Source organism: Magnolia sinica, chromosome 14 (assembly GCF_029962835.1).
Source record: "Magnolia sinica isolate HGM2019 chromosome 14, MsV1, whole genome shotgun sequence".
Classification (NCBI taxonomy): Eukaryota; Viridiplantae; Streptophyta; class Magnoliopsida; order Magnoliales; family Magnoliaceae; genus Magnolia; species Magnolia sinica.
The window spans coordinates 62,698,941-62,722,373 of NC_080586.1; the positions used below are offsets into that span (position 1 = coordinate 62,698,941).

The 23,433-nt window shown below is 38.3% G+C and overlaps 1 long non-coding RNA gene across 1 annotated transcript; it reads left to right on the top strand.

The window, feature by feature from the left end:
* The first annotated feature begins 13,381 nt into the window (after positions 1-13,381).
* On the top strand, positions 13,382-14,282 carry LOC131226134 (uncharacterized). Its single transcript, XR_009161651.1, has 3 exons — positions 13,382-13,429; positions 13,629-13,677; positions 14,171-14,282. It is a non-coding gene; the product is annotated as an uncharacterized LOC131226134 (long non-coding RNA).
* The last annotated feature ends 9,151 nt before the right edge of the window (positions 14,283-23,433 follow it).

The following is a 23,433-nucleotide window of genomic DNA, read 5'->3' on the forward strand; positions in this document are numbered from 1 at the left end:
GATTGGGGAATGATCTTCCGCATTCAAGGATCATCCAACTACCACCTTAGTAGCAAATCATTGAGCTGGGATCCCTTGAATGCTTAAGATCTTGGAATCTCTCCATTGATTTAATAGGTAATATTTATTAGAGTAGATTCCAAGATAACCTTGACCCAACCTGTCACCTTATTGGTATATCATCTAGTGTTGCAGATCAAGGGAGTTGAAGAATCTTCATCATCAAGGAGGAGATCTTCATTAACATGCTTAATGGGGCTCACCTACTTATCAGTAAGTCATTAGAGTCCAGAGACCTTTTTGATCATTCCTTCTGTAGGTTTGGGTCAAAGGTGCTTCTCACACCTTTCAAGTCCTCATAGGAGGCCTCCGATAGGAGAGTACATGTGAGTGCTGTGTGTTGACCCTTACTCTTGTGTAGAGCATAAAATGAGGTCCTTAGTGTAGGTCCTTGGCCTGTGTGACTTAAAAGTTAGATTCCTTGTGTGGATCATTTGTTCTTGTGTAGGGCATAAAACTTAAGTGTTGTGTGTTGACTTTTACTCTTGTATAGGGCATAAAACTTAAGTGTTGTGTACTGACCTTTGCTCTTTTGTAGGGCATAAACTTAGGTCTTTAGTGTAGGTCATTGGCCTGTGTGGCCTAAAAGTTAGGTTCCTTGTGTGGATCATTTACTCTTGTATAGGGCATAAAACTTAGGTGCTCTGTATTGACCTTTGCTCTTGTGTAGGGCATAAACTCTAGGGTCCTTGTGCGGTACCTTGGCCTTTGTGAACTAAAACCCTAGGTTCCTTGTGTGGATCATGTGCTCTTGTGTAGGGTACGAAACCTGGGTGTTGTGTGTTGACCTTTGCTCCTGTGTGGGGCATAAACTTGTACCTCGGGGAGACATGTTAGGTACCTTATGTAGGCCCTAGAGTCAACTTTATATAGGTTATACTGGTTTGAGGTAAACCTAATTTGAAACCTATGTTAGTGAAATCTAGTACACTCAAGGGTTGAGTGCGTCCGTCGAGAGTAGAGTAGGCATATGGTCGAACTACTATAAAACGACTGTGTTTGAGGTTGTTTTTTGCATATTCTCTTGTTGTGTATACTTTGAATGATCACATGATGCATGATTGTTTAGAACTAATAAGTATCACATCTCACACACAGTCACTCAATGCATCTATCATAAACTAAATTTATATACTGTTTAGATATTGAATAGTCTTGTGATTGGATCCTCTATTTGGTTTGGAAGCCATTAGAGTTAAGTTGTAGATATCTTCATAAATTGTTATATTAGATCAAGATAATGGTAATGGGATTTTAAATAGTCATAAAATTTTATAAAGTCATATTCACCACACTTTGACCTATTCCTAATTCTGCTAGAGCGGTCATTACCAGAATTTCAATTGGTATAAGAGAGGGTCTCTCTTAAGGGCTTAACCGGCTAGAGAGTGATCTTGACTGCAGTTGAAATTATGGCTAAAGGAGAGGGCTCATCTGTAACTAGACCTCCTGTATTTGATGGATCAAATTATGCTTACTGGAAAGCTAGGATGCATTACTTTATGAGATCTTTGGATCATGATGTTTGGGACATTGTTAAAAATAAATATGTTCTGCCAACCGATCAAGTGGTACTTAAAAATGACACAAATATCTCCAAACCAAAATCTAAAGAACCGTTTATTGCGTTTGATAAAGAAAAGCAAACCACTGAAGCTAAAGAAATGAATTCTATTTACTGTGCTATGTCTCAAGAAGTATTTAATCAAATTAGTATGTGCGAGACATCAAAACAAGCATGGGATTTGTTGGAAACAACCCATGAGGGAACCAACACGGTGAAAAGATCTAAGTTGCAGCTTCTAACATCACAATTTGAACATCTTAGAATGGAGGAGCATGAGACTTTCATGGAATTCTTTACAAAACTAAATATCATCTGTAATTCCATGGGTGGACTGGGAGAGAAGGTTCTGGTGTCAAAAATTTATATGAAAATACTAAGATCCCTATCGAAACGATTCAACTCCAAAGTAACAACTATCGAAGAATGTAGAAATGTGGATGAAATGAAAGTAGAAAAACTTGTAGGGTCCCTACAAACATTTGAACTACAGTTTAAACCTATTCCCAAATCCAAAAATAATGCCCTCAAAACTTCAAAACATGTCACCACAAATGAGGAGGATGAAAGTGAAAGGGAAAATGAAGATGAAGAAGTGGCCCTTTTGGCTCAACAGTTCAAAAAATTCTTCCATAAAAACCATGGCCAGCCATTTAAAGGGAAATAGTCGGACAACAAGCATTATACAGGTAAACCTGGTAAAAGGTCCAAAGATCCACAATGTTACATGTGCCGAAAGTTTGAGCACCTATCTACTGAATGCCCAAATAGAAAAACCAAAGGAACGGCGATGGCAGCCACTTGGGATGATACTAAAGAATTAAACTTAGACTTCAGTGGTTCAGAAAGTGATGGAGACCAGAAATCCCTGAAAATACTCATGGCCTTCACACCCACAAACATTTCATTGGTTATCGAGAAAATTGATGAATCGCAAGTCAAAGGGACATTTCCAACAGATGAAGAGAAAGAAGAAGAAAAAGATAAATTATAGGATGCCTATAATCAACTCTACTTACATAGCATCAACATCCTTAAAAGACTTGGCATTAGTGAAAATAAGAATAAATTGCTGTAAATAGATCTAGATAAAACTTTAAAGACCAATACACACATAATTAATGATCTTCAGCAATAACACTTAGATAATGATAGGCTCGAAAAATCAACTCATTTCCAAAATCTGAGTCGGTGAAACTAAACAAACAGATTGAGCCATTGAATGATGAAAACATGCGTCTTAAGAATGAAAATCACACTCATGTTTGATGTAGAAAAATCCAAAAAATCTATTGAACTTGTTTACAAATTCTCCCAAAGTAGTGAAAAATTAGAAAGACTCTCAGGGATGGGGAGACATTAAAAGCACAAGAGGTCTAGGATATGAAAAAATCAAACCACACGTCACTCTTACAGCACCAATGGTAGGAACGAGTGCCACATCAGGAAGTAACACTAGGACTACTCCTATGTGTCATTCATGTGGTGACTCTAGTCATTATAAATTCGAATGGCTCGCTATTGGAAGAACTCAAACCAATTTCGATTTGGACCTTATAGAAAAATATAGATCAACCAGAAGAATGATTCAAACCATCAAGAGTCCACCAAAGTACATGGCAAGAGGTAAGCCATCTCTATCCCACTACAAGAAATAGGGTTTTTAACCACGAAACTAATTTTCGTCGCTAAAAGTCACTTTTAGTGACGAAAGAAATTTTCATCACTAAAAGTTTTCGCAGCTAAAAGTAAACCTTTCGAATAAGTAAAGTTTACTTTTAGCGATGAAATTGAAAATTTGTAGCTAAAAGTCACCTTTAGCGACAAAAATTTTCATCGCTAAAGGTTGTTTTCAGTTTTTCGAACAATTTCGAAAAGTTACTTTTAGCTACGAAAATTTTCGTAGCTAAAAAACGTGGATGAGACTTTTAACGATGAAAATTAAGGCTATAACCAATTTTTCACCAATGTCAAAAGGTTTACTTTTGGCTACAAAAATTTTCGTAGCTAAAAAACGTGGATGAGACTTTTAGCGACGAAAATTTTCGTCGCTAAAGGCTGTAACCAATTTTTCAAAATATTTGAAACGTTTACTTTTAGCTACGAAAATTTTCGTGGCTAAAAAACGTGGATGAGACTTTTAGCGATGAAAATTTTGGTTGCTAAAGGCTGTGAACAATTTTTCAAAAAATTCGAAAGGTTTACTTTTAGCTGCAAAAATTCTCGTAGCTAAAAAACGTGAATGATACTTTTAGCGACGAAAATTTTTATTGCTAAAGGTTGTAAACAATTTTTCAAAAAATTTGAAAGGTTTACTTAACGTGGATAAGACTTTTAGCTACAAAAAGTTTCGTCGCTAAAGGCTGTAAACAATTTTAAAAAAAATCGAAAGGTTTTTTTTTTTTGGGCCCACTGAGATGTGGTTCACAAATCCTGCCCATCCATTATGTGTATGTCTTATTTACCCTATCCATACATTTTTCCAACTTATTTTAGCCAATGAGGCCAAAAATAGGGCAGATCGAAATCTCTGGAAAATTATGGAAACTTTTTGGGGCCACAAAAATTATGGATCATGCTGATATATGTGTTTTCCTTTCATCCATGCTTGTGATGTTATCAACAGGATGGATGAGAAATAAACATTACAGTAGGCCACGGGAAGTTTTTAAATGTTGACGTAAAATCATCATTGCTTTCCTACGGTGTGGTCCACTTGAGATTTTAATCTAACTCATTTTTGAGCTTATGCCCTAACTTTATATAGAAAAATGGATGGATGATGTGGATAAAACACATACATCATCGTAGCCTATAGAGCTTTGACTCGTGGACTGCTGGTGTTGGGGTCACTTGCCAAACTGCGTGCAAATCCTACACCTCCACTCTGTCCATTTATTTTGACAAATCATTTTAGGTTATGATATCAAAAAGAAGGCATATAGGAGACTTTGGTGGACCACACCACAGGAAATAGGGGTCACAACTGTAGTCATTTACGTGGGGCCTATATAGTTTCACAATAATGTCCACCACAAAAATTCATCTATATAGATCATTTCAGGGCATGGGTCAAAGAATGAGGCAGATCAAAATCTCAAGTTGATCTACCACAACAAATGTGGGGATTGAACGCTTACTAATAAAAAATTTCAAAGGGCTACAGAAGACTTGGATCAAGTTGATATTTGATTTTTCTCTTCACCCATGTCTTTTTTTTTTTAAACTTATTAATAGGTTAGATCTCAAATAAACATCATAGTGGCCCTAGGAAAGTCTCAATGGTGGGTGTCACTGTCCCCACTGTTTTCGGTTGTGGGGCCACTTGAGATTTGGATCTGACTCGTTCTTTTAGTCATCCCATAAAATCAACTCTCCAAATGAATGGACGGTGTTGATATAATACATACATCATGGTGGGGCACACAAATCTGACTCTTTTTTTGGATTAACTGTTAAAATAATCCATTAAAATGAATGGATGGAGTGGATAAATAACATACATCATGGTGGGCCTGTAAGTGTTATAGTTTATAACCCTGTTTGTTGTCAAATTTGTGGTGCCAAAGACACTATTATGAACCTTGCATCTGTGAAGAACAATGCTCTACTCAAGATCAACTTAGTTTGATAAGCACTGTTCAAAAGTCAAGAATCTCAAGAAGCTTTCAAGTTCAATCTCAAGATCTCAAAAAGCTCTCAAGTTTAAACGACATCAAGACTTCAAGCTCCATTACTTTCAAAGGTCACTCGTCTCTAAAGTTTCAATGTCCTTACTTCACTATTGAGGTATGACTGACCTTAGGTTGACCTTTAGAGTAGGCCATTTTGGATACATAATTCATATGTTTTATATAACTGAGTTTGGTCTATTCTAAGACTACTCTTGGACTTTGTTCGACTAGTCCTAGCACTACTTCGACCGGTCTAAACATTTCCTGGATCAGTCGTAAGTTTGTTACAAAAATCGAAAATTTTCTGTTAGGCTTCGACTAGTCATGAGGACTGTTCGATCAGTCGTAGGAACAATGTCAACTACATCTTTGACCAGTCATAGACCTATGACTCAAAGAACATCGTTGAAATTTGGCCACCTATGACCAGTCGAAGGGATCCTACAACCAGTCGAATGGGACCTACGACCAGTCGAAGGAAACCTACGATTAGTCGTGAAACTGCCAAATCTTATCGCGCCTGAATTTTTAAATATCCGTTGGTTCTACGACCAGTCGAAGGCGTGATTTGCTCACCTATAAATAGAGCACGAATCTCAGAATAAAATAAGAACTTCAAGGTAAATTAATTTGGCCTTCTGAGAGATAAGTCAGTGCTCCATATAAGCTAAGTGTGCATATCTAATATTCTCTTTCTTTAGCTTTCTCAATTGATTTTGTTTCTTGTATTCCAATCTAATCTGAAAAGAGGAATTGTTGTTTTCCTTTTTCTAGAATCAAAATCAATTAGAGCTAGCCCTTTTGTTTTAATTTAAAATCTATTAGAACCTAGAACCATTATAAAGTGAGTATTGGACATTGAACTTTGACATTCAAATCTCTACTCTGACTTAGTTCTTCTGGGCTGCTGCAACGAAGGATAAAATCAAGTATTTTATAATTTATGTAATTTACATTGTTTGGTTTTATTTGAGGTTAAGCCAGAAAAATCTCAAAGTTGTTGGTTATCTGAGGAGAGCCAGAAAACTCAAAAGTGAGGGTTTTTTGAATTGTGTAAGCCCTTTGAAAAAGACACATGTGAAGGTTTTGGGTGAACCTGTGAAACCTATTTGATAGTGAACGCTAATATCCCCTGTGTGAGGATATTAAGAGTGGAGTAGCATTCTGTGTGGTTGTTGTTTAATAGTTGGTGAACACACAGGCAAACCACTATAATTCTGTGTTGTAGATGTGTAATTTATATTACCTATCTTTTATCATTCAGAATTGTGGAATGTATGTGTGGATGTGAATGTTGTAAATTTTACATTTCAAGCACAGTGGGGAATGTTGTAATAATTTAGATTTACATTTCAGCATTATATTTTTGCTATCTCTTTATTACTTTGAGCTTCAGTTTTTCTATTTGTTCTAGTAAGGTTGCCCTGCCATTTTTATGGTGCATGGTTGTCCTTAGAACAATCAATATTTTGGGCTAGCATTTAGCAGTGTGAATTGATTTATTTATTCAGTTCTATCTTTCTATATTTCCGTTGTATTTATCTTAAAATTTGACAGTCTATTCACACCCCCCCCCCCCCCCTCTCTCTAGGATATATAGCTTGGCCATTTCAAGTGTATCAGAGCCTAATGGCTTGCTCTTTTTGCGTTTTATTTGGATTTAATTCCTGAGCTAACGTTCTCAGCTATATAAAAGATGTCAAATTTTGATAACCTATCTGTCACTAGGCCTCCACCCTTTGATGGCTCCAAGTATGCCTATTGGAAAGCCAGGATGAGGATCTTCCTCAAATCCATGGATGAAAGTGTGTGGCTATCCACAGTGAATGAATGGACCCCTCCTACCACTGAAGTAATCGGGATTGATGGTTCAAAATCTATGAAAATTACATCGTATTTCTCTTAGACCAGACTTTAGAAAACTGAGAGTAGTGCAAATGCTAAAGCACTAAATGTAATTACTTGTGCACTATCACCGAATGAATTCAAAAGAATTATATCCCGTGATTCTGCAAAACATGCTTGAGATATATTGGAAATGACACACGAGGGTACTTCAATTGTCAAGAAATCTAAGATACAAATCCTCACAACTAAATTTGAGGAAATACGTATGGAAGAAAATGAAATGTTCATAGACTTCTATACCAGATTAAATGACATTGTAAACTCTATATGGGATCTAGGCGATAAAATTCCTGAAAGCAAGAAATGTGCTAAAATTCTACGCTCACTTCCTGAACGGTTCAATTCTAAAGAAACCGCAATCCAGGAACTTCATGATACGGACAGTATAAGGGTTGAGGAATTAGTTGGCTCATTACAGACTTATGAGTTAACCTTTAAAGCTCCAAAAGGTAAATCTATTGCTTTAAAAACTTCTAAAAATGGTTTTCATGAAAAAAATTTAAACTTTGATTTAGAAAACTTTGAGGATGATATGGCTCTTTTGGCAAAGAGATTTTATAAAAATTGTAAAAGTAAAAAGAGGGTTAATTTTCAAAAAGCATTTAATAAAAAGAAACCTAAACCTAAAACTAGAAAATCATTAAAAGACAGTCAATGTTACAACTACCATGAGTATGGGCATTTAACTAACAAATGTCTTAATAAGAGCAAGTCAAAAAAGAAAAGTATGATGGCTACTTGGGATGAGTCCTCTGATTCTCAAGTCTCTTCTGAATCAGAAGATTCTGAAACTGAGTCAGGGTGTGATGTTAAGGCCCTTATGACTCTAGCCAAATTCACTTTTTTAGATAATGTTGACTCAACTAATGAAAAAAATCTGAATAGTGAATATGAAAATGAAGATGATCTTCAAGATGCTTACAATGCCCTATACAAGGAAAGTTGTAAAATTGCTATGAAATTGAAACTTCAAAAAGAGAAATTTTCTAAACTCAAAGAAATTTATGAATCTCTTGTTTTAGAAAAGTCTCATATTTCAAACTGTTTTGAAAAGACAAAATGCAATTTAGATTTTAAAACTTCCCAGTTTGAAAATCTTAAATCTGAAAACGAACAACTAAAACATGAAGTCTCTTCTCTCTTGAGTTTAAAGGAAACCCGGAAATATGCCCAAGGTGATCCTAAATTAGAAAAACTCTTCTCTGGATCAAGAAAATGTGGCGATGACAAGAGTGTTCCTCCTAAATCGAAGAATACTTCTCCCATGTTTGTAAATGGAGAGATCTTAAACTCAAAAGGGAAAGATCAAATGTTTTCTAAAAACTTTAAATCTTTTCAAAAACCTAAAAGACATATCAACTATAAAAAGCAAAACCAAAGTCCTTTGGCAGAAAAGATAGTTGATTTACTTAAGGAGCTTCTAAAGTCTAACTCACTAGGTCATACATATAACTCTTACAATTGAAAGAAGACCTTCTATCCTCCTAAACCCAAAATGGTTATGAAATGGGTTCCAAAGGTCACTTGCTTGGTTGCCCACACCACTTTCAAAGCAACAAGCCATTCTAAGTGGTACCTAGATAGTGGATGCTCCAGGCATATGACAGGCGACAAGGCTTTATTCACCTATCTCAAAGACATGATTGACGGTTCAATCACATTTGGAGATGGCAACAACTGCAAGATTATGGGCCAAGGTACGGTTCAACTCTATAACCTTCCTTAAAAATGTGTTGTATGTTGACGAACTGAAACATAATCTTCTAAACATATCTCAGATTTGTGATAATAACCATAGTGTATGGTTTTCTAATCAAAGCTGTGAGATTCAAAACAACAAGGGTTTAGTAATACTAACTGGATGTAGAACGTCTGAAAACTGCTATATTGTTAGCAAATCCAGCTCATCTAATCAATCATGTTACATGGTCCAAACAGACGAGACTAATTTGTGGCACAAACGTCTTGGACATGTACACTACGGAAATTTACATAGATTGAGCAAATGGGAACTTATAAGAGGTCTACCCAAACTACAAAAATTAGATAAAATATGTGGTGAATGCCAAATTGGCAAACAAACAAGGAACTCACACAAAAAGGTGAATTCCAATATCACATCAAGACCACTCAAGCTTCTCCATATGGATCTAGTAGGACCTATCAGGACGAAAAGTCAAGGTGGCAAAAGATATATTTTGGTAATAGTAGATGACTTTACCAGATATACATGGGTTGTCTTCTTAAGGGAGAAATCAAAAACCCTTGAAGAAGTAAAAAAAAGGTTCTCAAAAGGATTCAAACTAAAAAAGGTTCTCAAGTCAGTAAGATTCGTAGTGATCATGGATCTGAATTTGAGAATAGCAGTTTTGAGAAGTTCTGTAGCAACCAGGGAATATTACAAGAATTCTCAGTACCCAAAACTCCACAACAAAATGGTATAGTTAAAAGGAAAAATAGAGTGCTTCAAGAAATGGCTAATGTCATGTTGAATAGTATGAAGCTCTCTAAGAATCTTTAGGCTGAAGCAGTCAATACAGCTTGTTATAGTATTAACTGGGTTTACACTAGTAAAGGTAATAATAAAACGGCTTACGAAATGTGGTTCGATAAAAAGCCTACGGTCAAATACTTTCGAGTTTTTGGTAGCAAGTGCTATATTTTACGAGATCATGAACATCTGGGAAAGTTTGATACGAAGAGTGATGAAGGGATCTTTGTAGGATACTCTTTAAACAGTCAAGCTTATAGGGTTCTGAACAAAAGGACTGGTGTGATTCAAGAATCTATCAATGTGGTCATTGATGATCACTTAAACTCACCAGTCTCAAATTCAGATAGTGACGAAGTACTAGTAATTAATAAATCTGATATTTCATCTAATCAGACTGATTCTGAACTGAGGACTATTAAAGATCATCCAACCACATAGATTCTTGGAAACCCTCTCACTGGTGTTCGTACCCGTAGACAACTTGAGGATATATGCAATTACGTATGTTTTACATCCCAGATAGAACCATCTAACGTAAAAGAAGCTCTTGCTGATGAAAACTGGATTATTGCGATGTAAGAAGAACTTAACCAATTTGTGATAAATGATGTTTGGTTTCTCGTACCTAGACCTAAAGATAAACACATCATTAGAACCAAATGGATTTTCAAAAATAAGTCTGACGAACTTGGCAATATAATTAGAAACAAGGCTAGACTAGTGATACAAGGTTACACTCAAATTGAAGGTATTGACTATGATGAAACCTTTGCACTAGTAGCACGTCTTGAATCAATCAGACTCTTTAAATCCATTACGTGTTTTAGAAAGTTTAAGATTTACCAAATGGATGTGAAAAGTGCATTTTTAAATGGCGATCTGTATGGAGAAGTTTATGTTAAACAACCAATGGGTTTTGGAGACCCAAAAATACTGATCATGTGTATCGTCTTAAAAAGGCACTTTACGGTTTAAAACAAGCTCCTAGGGCATGGTACAAGAAACTAACAAAGTTTCTATTAAGCCATAATTTTTAAATGGGATGTGTTGATAAAACTCTGTTTATTAAAAAACATAAGGATCACATCTTATTAGTACAAATCTATGTTGATGATATCATTTATGGATTCACCTATACTGACATGACTATTGAGTTTGCAGATTTGATGAAATCTCAGTTTGAAATGAGCTTGGTTGGGGAATTGAATTATTTTCTCGGGTCGTAAGTAAAATAAAAACCTGATGGAATGTTCATTTCTCAATCTAAATATGCTAAGAACTTGATTAAGAGATTTGGATTTGAGAATGGTAAGAACTTTAATACTCCTATGAGTATAACCTTGAAACTCTCAAAAGATTCTGCGGGTAAAAATGTGGATTCGAAATTATATCTGAGTATGATTGGTAGTCTATTGTATTTAATTGCTAGTAGACCTGATGTCGCTTTAAGTGTTAGTATTTGCGCTAGATATTAGTCTGAACCTAAAGAGTCGCACTTGACTGCTGTCAAGCGGATTATACGATATGTCGCAAGTACTGTTAATCTCAGTCTCTGGTATCCTCATGAGACTAGTGTTCAATTAGCTAGGTACTCGGATGCTGACTGGGCTGGTAATCTTGATGATCGAAAATCAACCAGTGGTGGTTATTTTTATATCGAAAACTGTTTAGTTTCTTGGTTTAGTAAGAAACAAAGTTCTATATCACTTTCAACAGCTGAAGCTGAATATATCGCAGCTGGTAATGCATGTACACAGCTTGTTTGGATGAAACGTATGTTACGTGATTATAAAATTAAATAGGATTTTATGTTATTATATTGTGATAATTCCAGTGCCATAAATATTTCAAAAAATCTAATTTAGCATTCTCGTACTAAGCATATTGATATTAGATTTCATTATACTCGGGAATTAGTTGAAGAAAAGGTTATATATCTTTGGAATATATCCCTACCGAGAATCAACGTGCTGATATTTTCACTAAACCACTCGATAAAAGCAAGTTTAACAAAATGAAATTTGATCTCGACATGTGCATTTTAAAATGATTAATTATGCCTATTTGTATCATATTGTATATATTTGCTATTTTAGTTTTCAAGTCTTGAAAAATACACAAAAATCAGATTTTTTAGCCTGTACTCGACTAGTCGTGAGTATCCACGACCAGTCATGCTATGACCAGTCGTGTATATCCACGACTAGTCATGAATCGCGTGGATTCACTTAAAATTTGGGAGAAATCATCTTCTTCTTCATTTCAACTTCACTCTCCAACGAGCCGACACACGACTAGTCGAACCCATCTTCCAAAATCTTCAAGGTTAGTGCTCCATTTACATTTTGCTTGTAGATTTGTGTCTAGATTGCTTCTATTTCTCTCTTGGAGTTGTCTATTTCGAATTTAGTTGAGATTTGAGGTTTTTTCTTTTAAAAAATCTAATTTGAGAAAACCCTTCTCTCAATCCTTTGCAACTCTTCATATTCTTGAAATCCTTGTTGCATACGGCTTCTAGAGGAAGAAAATCAACGTCCCGTGGTCCGTCAACTTCTTCCAGATCGGCCCCTATCACTAAGCATCATCTTAGGGCTCCTGAGGACGATCCATCTTATGTTCCGGACATCAGATTGCGTAATGTTATTGTTGAGCATCCAGTTGATATTAATCATGTTGTTCCTTTTGATATTTTTCCTATACTCCAATCTGTAGTTGGAATAACTTATTGCTATGGGGTGGGCCAGCATACCGGTCCATTGCCTAATCCATGTTTGCATGCATATGTGCTTTCTCAGTGGAAAATTTAACTTTTTCTATCTCCACAAGAGAAGGGCCATTTGAAGTTTATCGTCATTTGATTTCAACCCTTATGGATAATACAGTGAATGATGAGGGTATTCCCATCCATACTTTATCTGATAAACCCTCTGTCGCTGAAAAAGGTATGCTAACTAAGGACTTATGCAATTTGGATGTACAATGGATGCATAAGGGGAATGCGCTTCCCTCAAGGTATTTGTTACCCAAATACAGAGTTCTTCACAAAATCTTTGTGTTTAATTTGTATCCTCGGTCGGGTAATAAATCTGAATTGACGTCCTTCATGGTTCGTATTCTTCATTCTGTTGTCAGAGGTATTAACATTTGTTTACCATCCTTGATTTGTCACTTCATCATTCAGTTTCGACTCCATCCTGGTCACAGTGACATTCCTTTTAGTTATTTGATGACTGTGTTGGCTACACATATGTTAGTTGATATGCCGGTTAGAGAGGCCCCTATCCATCATCTGATATTTAACAATTCTAATATCAATAAGATGAAGCTTGATTTCCTTCCTAGTCAAGGTGTTGGTGGTGACAATGCTGAAGCTGAACATGAGGAAGAAGCTAGTGATCTTCCTCCTGATGATATCAACATGGATGATATATTTGAAGAACTTGAATCTGATTCTGGAAATGATCCAGATTATGAGCCTTCTGAGTTTGATGCACGTCTACGTGCATTGGAAGATAAAGTTGAGAATATGAATGTTAAGATGGAAAACATGTCTGTTGCCCATGATTTACAATTCAAGTATGTGCGCAAATATCTTAGGCGCTTGAACAAAGGCATGCATCAACTTGATCCTTCCATTCCTGCTCCTACATCTGGGTCAGATTAGTATTTTTAAGATTACTGGTCTGTAATGACATGGAAGTTATCTGCTGACCGAGCTAATCCCAGAAAGTAAGTTTATTCATTTGTTTCTCTTAAGTTATTTCTTCATGCATTCCAAGACCTCTTTACCTTGTGTCACTGAAGAATGCATGCCTTTATAGTCATGCAATTAGCCTGGTCCATCTTCCTCTAGAATTTTTTTAATTTTTTGTCATTGCCATATTCATTAAATGTGTTTGAGTGACCATTATTGTTCTCTTTTCTCAAGCCATGCACTTCTTCAGAAGCGCCAGTTCTTCTATTCTCACAGAGCTCAGGTGATGACTCTTTTACCTCTTTGATGATTCCGTTGCTTCCTTCCTTCTATGCTTAGTTTCTATAAGCATGTTTTATCCATTAGTTTGAGGTTGTTGTATGTTTATAGATATATATAGATGCATATGTCAGACACACAAACATATATGTGCAGTTTCTTTGGAATTTTGTACACATGCTATTTCTGGCATGTAATATCTTATTTGCAATGTTGGGACTTACAAATGCTTCCTTGTCATCATCATTGTCATTGTCATCATTTTAGCCATCTCAGTTGTTTGGATCTTATAAATGCTTAACTTCTATGAAGTTAATTCGCACGATGATACTGGATGGCAAGATCTTGATTTGATTTTTAGGGCTTCAAGTAGCTCTCATCACAATTTCAAAGAAACTGTTCCTTCATTCTTTTTTCTATTATTAGAAAATACTACATTCTTTCCATGATATTACATAACTTTGCTTAAGAAATGGGAATCTTTATTGTTGTTGTAGCCCATGACACTTGATCAAGTATTGTCCGATCAGGATAGTGAGGACAAGGTTGATGATGACATTGCAGACTTTAAAGATCGGAGGGTATGATTTGATTATTAAACTGTTTCCATTGCCTTTCTTTTCTTCTTTTGATAACCACATCACAAGGAAAAACATGAGAAAAACTTTGATGCTCAGGCAGATTGTGACCGGTGATATGCAGGCACTTAGAAATTGCTTGTGTGGCATACAAGTAATTCAATTTAAACTATACAAATTATGTTTCTCGGTTTAGATATATCATGCACCCAAAATAATGCTTATTTGATAATCTGACTATCAGATTGATGGGCAGTTAGTGGACAGTTAAGAATGAACTATATCTAGTGGTCCTCTTTCAACAAACAAGTGTCTAAGAATCAGAGGTTAGGATCTCAAACAATCTCATTTTGGGACTGACTAAGCGACAGTGGATTTCACAATTTAGTTGGTTTGAACTAATGTAACTCAAGTATACAATTTATGGGTGCCTTCGTATCAAGTACCATATGTTTCCTGGGTATCATATAACTCCTAAGTTTCAAAAAAGTATCATATAACTCGCACGAGAATAATAAGCCATGCAATTTATATTCCTGAGAGCAGGTTTTGGCCTAATTTCAAGAAGCTCCCATACTAGCCCATTTATTATCATCGTCATCCAAGCCTTATCCTAATTATTTAAATATCATATTGATTAGGCCTGGGCTTTCTCTAACTTGAATTTTGAACTGTTTGGGTTGGGTCTGATAGGAAAGGGCTATTCAAAATTTTGATATTCCTTGGCCAATTTGGGCCCATTGATAGTCTCATCCATCCCTAGTTCTCAATTTGATATGTGAGTTCTGTCTGTGGTTTTTGTATTTGATATCATTAGCATGTTGTATCCGATTGTGGACAGGAAATTCTTAATATTTGGAATATGAGGCTCATTCATGGATGGTTAAAATGAGACTTACAAGAACCACTAACTTCAAGTGGGAGAGTTTTGGACACAGGGTTGCCTACGTGGCAACCCCAATCGACCACTAATCAATACAAGCGACAAGAGGCTCCTCAACGGCACAGGACATCAAGCAAGACAATGGCTCTCCTCGGGGCTCGGCAATAAACTGAAATTGTGGCAAGCCTGGTATGCAGAACGTGACTGTCCTTGCGGAACAGTCCAAGATGGCATGGTACTCGGCAAGCCAATCCATGCCCAAGACAACGTTGAACTCTATCATCGGCAGTACAAATAAGTCAGCGGGCAAAAAGATATCATCGGCTAGAACAGGGCAAGACGAACAGAAACGGCCTAATACTACAGTCTTCCCTAAGGGAGTCAATACGGTCAATCCCTCACTAGTAGACTTTATCAGTAATCCAGTCAATCGGTAAAAACCTTCGGACATGAATGAGTGTGAAGCACCGGAATCAAATAACACTCGGGCGATGCATGAAGAGACTGAAAGTATACCCTCAACGACTCCTCTGGAGGTCTGCGGGTCCTGCTGAGCCGCATAGAATCTAGCCTGAGCTGGCTGGGGAGGTGTCTATCCCCTCTGAGGTCACTGGTGATGCTGATGCCTCTGCGGCGCCCGGTACTATTGTCTCTGCTACTGTTAGGGCCTCAGTGGCTGAGGTGGCTGCGATCGCTGCTGATGGGGTCACTGCTGTGATGGAGGCTGCTGATGAGGTCGCTGCTTTGCTGGAGGCTATTGTGGCCCTCTCGACTGCTACAGATGAGGGCGATGACACTCAGACAAGTGGTGCCTTGTCCTACCACATCCAAAATAGGTCCCTACAAATGATTGCTGAGGTGGCGCTGGAGGTGCTGTTGTGGCTGCTGGTGCTCTAGCAGGTGGGTGGCTCCTGTACCTCTACCGTCGTCGATGCTGCTGGGAGCTACTGGAGGGGGCCTGCCTCTTCCGACCCCTCCACTAATCTCGATCGGCCTACAAGCCGGCCCACTCGATCTCATAAATCTGAGCCCTCCGCTCTACCGCTTGGAAAGTTGGGAGCTCATGCCTAATAACATGGCCTCAAAGACCGTAACGTAAGCCGTTCTCAAAACGGCGAGCCTTCTGCCTCTCATCATCAACTAAATACAACGCGAACCTCGATAGTGCCATAAAATGGGTCGCGTACTGTACCATGGTCATGTCCCCCTGCACCAGAGTCTCGAACTCCAGTGCTCTCTGACATCAAATGTGGTCAAGGAAGTACTGCTCCTTGAATCGGTCGATAAAATCATCCCATGTCCAGACATAATCAGGCCCTGCAACATGGGTAATGGAGGTCCACCAGTGCTCAGGCTCACCCTGGAGAAGAAACACTACCAACCGGACTCGCTGCTCAGTCATACACGATATAGTGTCAAAAATCTTCTCCACATCGGAGCACTACCTCTCAGCTACTGTTAGATCTGGCTCGCACTGGAAACGCGGAGGATCGAGCTGTCTGAACTCATGAAGAAGGACGCTTGCGCGGTCCTGCTTTGCCTGTGCGGGTGAAACAACTGGGCGCCTGCCCTGTCCCTGAAGTACGGCTGTCACAGCTTATAACATCTGCTGTAACAGAGATGCACTCATAGGTACGATTGGATTCGCACCAGCCTCAGGTGGAGGAACGACATCCTCAGGCCGTGGAGCAAGGATCTTTGGGGGTGGAACTAGAGCCGCAGGTGAAAAAGCTGGAGCCTTAGGAGGTGGAGCGGGAGTCGATCGGGTCACTCTCCTACGCGGCATGTCCTATAGGAAGAATAAGGACGCCGATCAACCTTGAGAATCGCACGTTAGGGAATTCAATCGGAAGGTTACGCACTCGGAACCTAGACTCGTAGTAAACATATGATGTTGTTCTCGGTTATTCCCAAGTTATGCTCTGATACCAACTTCTGTCATGCCCCGAACTCGAAAATCGGGCTCACAAAATTCCCGATCACCGAATCTGGTGCCGACAGCCTCCACAGTACCCCATTCTTGGCTCCCAACACCCATACGCCAGGTTCTGATCATGGGATGCTGCAAGGAGGATTTCTAATCATGATTTGAATCGTAATAAGCATAAACATAAGCATAACCCACGAACAATAACCACAGGAACACCATCACAAAATCCACTATAATTAAAAACTTTGAACACAGTGCATATGAAGGGAAATATAAGATAATGATAATAACAGAAACTCCAAAAGCTTAGCTGCACACTCTAACTGTGACAAGGCTACGACTGCGTCCTTGCATCACCTGTACGCATCAATCGTGCATAAGCTTATAGAAAGCTTAAAGGGTAGTGTAAGTATTTGTGCAATATAAGCGTGCTCAAAATGCAAGGCCAGAAAAATGCGGAATCATGCTGACGAGTACATAAATGCAATCAGCTGTACCAAGGCTATGCGATGCAAGATATGAATGCTATCGGCCATGTCAAGACCATGCGATACGAGATGCAGTTCAAGAATGTCAATCCTCATCATATATCAGTATAGTTCTCACTCTGGATAATCACCGGGGTTTAGTACACTCCAAATGGCATTGTCGCTCTCCTAGCCGCATAGTCCAAGTGAGTGAAAGAAACCTCACTATCCGCCTGGCCAATAGTCTGTCAATACCTATCTGGCACGTCGATAGCAGACCCATTCACGAGCTGGTCAAACTCAGCCTACTATTACCCCTACTCTCGGGCGAGTAAGGCCACACCCCTTTTCAACCGACCATGACACAGTAGGAGATGTTGCCTCCTGGTATTCGGCCCTCGTGCGCTCATATATCCACTCAGTCTCGATGTTGGAGTCATCCCCTGGTACCATCGGGTTTAGGGATTTTCACCCAGGGACAACTATGACGCCCTGATGCTTAGTAACAATATTTTCGGTATCCGATCCTACCATCCACGATGTGTCTGTGGAGGTCATAACCCTGATGTCGCTAGGGTGTATAGTAATCATGTCATACAAATGTGAAGTGCATGAATCATACTACCAGTCATGCAACAATCCTGCGCGTACCGTGCGCTCATGAAGGGTAACTCCAGGGAGCCCATAAACAATCTGCCCGAAGGCATATGCTATGACTAGTCACTCCTCATATCAAGCATGCATATGATGCGTTTGAGCATGAATCATGGATCTATACTAAATAAGTTGTGGTGATGGGCTCTGTTCATAATGATATGAGCCTAGACGGACTACACACTACAAGTATGGGCCTATCAATGGGCCCTAGGGAGAGTTATAATGCGGATGTTTAACCAACATTATCCTTACAATATGGACATCAAACCATTATTGCTCCCAAGGCATGGCCGTCAAAACATCATTACATAAACCATGATGGAATCATACATTGCAATAGGCCTTATATACATCCCATTGGGCCTCAACCCATGGACCTCAAATACATCAAATGGGCCGCATAGCATGGGCCATATATATACATCAAGGTGGGCCTAATCACATAGGCCTCACATACATCACAATGGGCCTCATAACATGGGCCCCATATTTATTAAGGCGGGCCCCAACAACGGGCCTTTATACAAATTAAGGTGGGCCTCAACAATGGGCCATAAGTATGGTAAGTGGGCCACACCACATGGGCCATGTGTATATCAAATGGGCTATGTCAATGGGCCCCGTGTATGACAAATGAGCCACACCCCAAATGTAAGTGGTGATAATAATTACCACTATTAAAATTTCCAAGGCTCACCATAACATTTATTTCTCATCCAATCTGATCATAAGGTCCCAAGGATTTCAATGGTTGCACAGTTTGGATGAAACACATGCATCATGGTGGGTCCCATCGGGATGGACGGTCATAGACAAATCACATACCTCATGGTGGAGGCCTACAACGATGAAAGGTGTGGATACAATACATACATAAGTGGGTCCCATGTGGGGTCCACCATAATGTCTATTTTCCACCCAACCCGTGGATAAGATCACCCAGATATGGGGCCCACTGAAATGTTTATTTTCCACCCATCCTATGGATGAGGTCACATGGTCTAGGGGCCACTGTAATGTTTATTTATCATCCAATATGTTGGCAAGGCCACATAAACATGGGGCCCACCGTAATGATTATATGCCATCTAAACGGTTGATAAGGTCACAGGGACCTGAATGGATAGGAAAAACAAATTTCATATTGATCCAAACATTCTGACCCAAAAGGGTTTCAATGACAGGCGTTCAACCCACTATTTCCTACCGTGTGGGCCACCTGAGTCCAATGTACAGCCGATTTTTGGGGTGGCCCACTGTTAGAGGGGACCCAAAAAAATGCATGGTGTTGATGATAGACACACATCATAGTGAGGCTCATGGCTGGGGCCATGGGTCCTAGGCCGTCTGTCCGTCCATCCGTCAGCGTGCATGCGTTGTCTGCATGCCTTTTGGCAGTAGCAGCGTCAACTACTGCATTTTGTTTTTTTTTTAAATTCCACGGTTTTTCACATATAGGGCTCGCATCTGAAAAATCCAATTCGGCCATTGGATTCTACAGCCCCTGATCGACTAAATGGGATCAATATGTGACGTATTTTTTACGAATAGAAGAATTAATGTGGGTTTTAATGGTAATGCCACTATTTCCTATGGTATGGCCCGCCCGAGAATCGGATAGATGTCAAATTTCAGCTCAATGCCTAAAATGATTTGAGGAAAAGAATGGATCGCTTGGATTTGATTTATACTTCAAGGTGGGGCTTGTAGGAGTAGTCCACTCAAATGTTTTGAACTAAGTTATTATTTTTATGGTGTCAGTACACCACACCATCCGTCCACACTTCACGGTCAGCCTGGCTACGTCTAGCGTCTCTGGACGCTGGATGATTTGCACACAGCAGATCATGGTGGGTCCCACATATACGTGGCCCACCATTGCATGTGTGTGTGTGTGTGTGTATATATATATATATATATATATATATATGAATATAGTCTAAATATAGTATGGCATATATCATTCAGTTCAGTGTGGGGATCTCCACCATCCTAAAAATGGATAGTGTGGATCTCCACCTGCAATAAGATGGGCCACACCGTCAGATGGATAGTTATACATAACACATATTTGTAGGGCCCACTCCAATCATGATAAAGAGATAGAGACGCGTGAAAGGGGAGGGACCCCGCCACTAATGGGCCCTCCCTTAAACAATGCATACATCATGTGGGTCCCATAACAAGTGGGCCCTTAAAATTAAAAACTATGGTATATCACTCACCTTATTGGCCTCCTTCTTGCTCCCTTAGGCTTGTATGCTCCTATGCTTAACTTTTAATGGTGGATTATGGGGTTTTAATGGTGGGGATGAGAGATGAGAGGGTAAAGAAAATGGACCACACTTGTTGCTCTTGGAAATGCTTGGGAAGGCTTGGACGTATGGAGCTTGGGAGAGTGTTTGAGAATTGAGATAAAGAGAAAATAAAGGATAAAAGGGATGGGTGGAATGGTGATTGTAAGGAAGGGCGATGGGGAGGCATGGGTTTAGTTAGAAATTTTGTAAAAGGGGATGGGTTTGTTTGAAAACTTGTAAAAGAGGAGTGGTGAGGGGAGAGAGAGGGTTGACTTGTGGAAAAATAGAGAGAGGCCACTTCTACTTATTGTTGGGTGAGGTGGCATGGAGGTAAGGTGGTGTACTTGACTTGATTCGATGTAACATATCATAGAGATTCCCTCAAAGTTCTCAACGAGCGGCATTTCTTCGGAATGAACGTAGGCACACATCATCTGACCTGAGTATCGGTTCAATGCGCAAGTCACGGCGTTAAAACCGCGGCGATGGCATGGTTGCTAAGATACAAGTTTCAAATTGAGCCGACATTGGTATGTAGGACTCGGCTTAGGATCGCGAGCAAATATCGGATACAGGTCAAGGGTTGCCGGAATTCAACTGGGAGGACCGCGGAAGCCCATGGAAGGGTACGGACTAGGATACGGGTCTTACACCATTACCCCAATCATTTAAAAATTTGTATATATTGTTCATAGTATATTATGTTACTAAATGGGTCCAAACGATTTCGTGTGGAAATAATGACCATCGCACGGTTATTAAGTTCTTAAAAGAAAATATTCTCTCTCAGTTTGGAACACCTCGAGTCATTATTAGTGACGAAGGCTCTCACTTCTATAACAGGCCATTCAAAACCTTATTGAAAAATATGGCATTTCGCACAAAGTAAGTACCTCTTATCACCCATAGACAAGTGGTCAAGCTGAGTTTTCTAATAGGGAGATCAAGAAAATTTTGGAGAAGACGATATACCCTGATCATAAAGATTTGTCAATTCGATTGACTGATGCTTTATGGGCATACTGTATTGCATACAAAACCCCTATAGCATATCTCCCTTTAGACTCGTTTATGGGAAGGCTTGCCACCTACCTGTGGAGCTGGAACATAAGGCCTACTGGGCAATAAAAAAATCTGAACTTTAATTTGGATAATGCCAGCATACTACCAAAATTACAACGTAATGAACTTGAAGAATTCCAAAATGATGCATATGAAAGTTAATTAGTAAACTTTTGACTAAGTTTTTCTAATTAGTTGATTAGTTAATTAGTAGATCTAATCAATATTTCTCTCGTTTTCAAGAAAAATTTTAAAAATTTATGTTTCAAAATTTCCTTAGAAAGTGAATTTATGTGTGATTTGAATGCATGTTGAGTATTATGATAAGATATGAAAAAAAAAAAACTTTGGCAATCTAGAGCCTAGTTAATTAGTAAAATTTTGACTAAGTTTTCCTAATTAGTTGATTAGTAGAAAATTTTAAACATCAATTAAATCTAGCTCACAATCTACATCTAACTTATGTTTTATGAAATTATTTACTTTCTAAGTGGTAACATAAGGATTAATTAAAAGTGATTAGGAACCGAGTCTGGAGATCATTATCTACCTAAAAAAAAATTGTTAAAAGAAGAAAAATGAACCATCTAAGAAAACAATGAGATCGATTATGGCTACCTAGTAAATGTGATTTAATTGAAAATTTTATGTAAAGTAAGGATAAAAAGAATGAATATAAGTGAAAGCCATCAATATAAAATAAAAAAGTGAGATAATAAGTGAAATAGGGGATAAAGATCGAAACCAATAGTTGTGTTGAGTTATCCACTTTAAGGTAATGAGCATGGCTAACATTATGAAAAGTAAATTGATTTCATGGAATAGTAAGTTAGAGATCACTAAACACTCTAGGAACTTGATGTTTGGACTCATTCTATTTGTTAAGTGATGATTGACGACTTAGTTCATTTGTTTGCTGAGGATATTAGGATCTAGATTACCCATGTGTTAGTTTCATGCCTATGAATATCACTCATATGTATAGGGTTGCATAAAAAATTACTATCTAAGGAAGCTTGAAATTTGAGATTTTGAGAATTTGTCTTCACATATTTTGCTCAAGACTCTAGCAATATGTTGGTTAGGGGGTGTGTTGAGTGTAAAAATTACATATTTTCTTCCCATTATTCCTTGGTTTTAAGAATATGAAAGTATTTAATTAATATAATTACACATGTTTTCTCTTACAAGGTGATTTTAAGAGCTTGAGGTGAAAATGGTGCTAAAAGCATGATTTAATGCTCAAAAGATTATCAAGATAAAGAGTGTAGATTTGGAGGTATTCAAGGAAAAAATTGCATTCCAAAGATCCAAGAAATCCAAGTGCAAAGAAGAAAGAAAAGACTGGAAAAATCATAAATCTAACTGAAGAAAATAGACTGTTCAGCTCAACCTTCAGCTCGACCAAAGTCAGGTTCAGTGCGAGCGAAGAGACACTCGGCGAGACCAAAGGGAGACAAAGAGTCCAGATATAATTTTAAATTGATTTTGGTCCGATCGAAGGTAACTTCGGTGTGACCAAAGTGTAACTCAATTGCGTAAATTGGAGGCAGTTTCGAAGTCAATCCTATCAAAGCCTATATAAAGGGCTCTTTTAAGAGTTTTTAGGCACAATTTATGGTAGAAGGAAGAGGGCAAAGTGCTGGAGAACTTTAAGGAGTCTTCCATCTTCTCTAAATCCTTTGTTCTAGTTAGTATTTCATGTTTTGTTTAAGAGTTTTAGCTTAATCATTTCTTTGGTTGGCTAATCATTTAGCTAAAGCTAAGAGGTGAAGCTTGTAGTTTGATTTAATATTATTCTTACTTTGATTCAAGTTGTTTGATCTCTATGTTGGATACTTCATGGTTTATGGTTTTTAAGAAGTATTTTGCTTATTACTTTAATC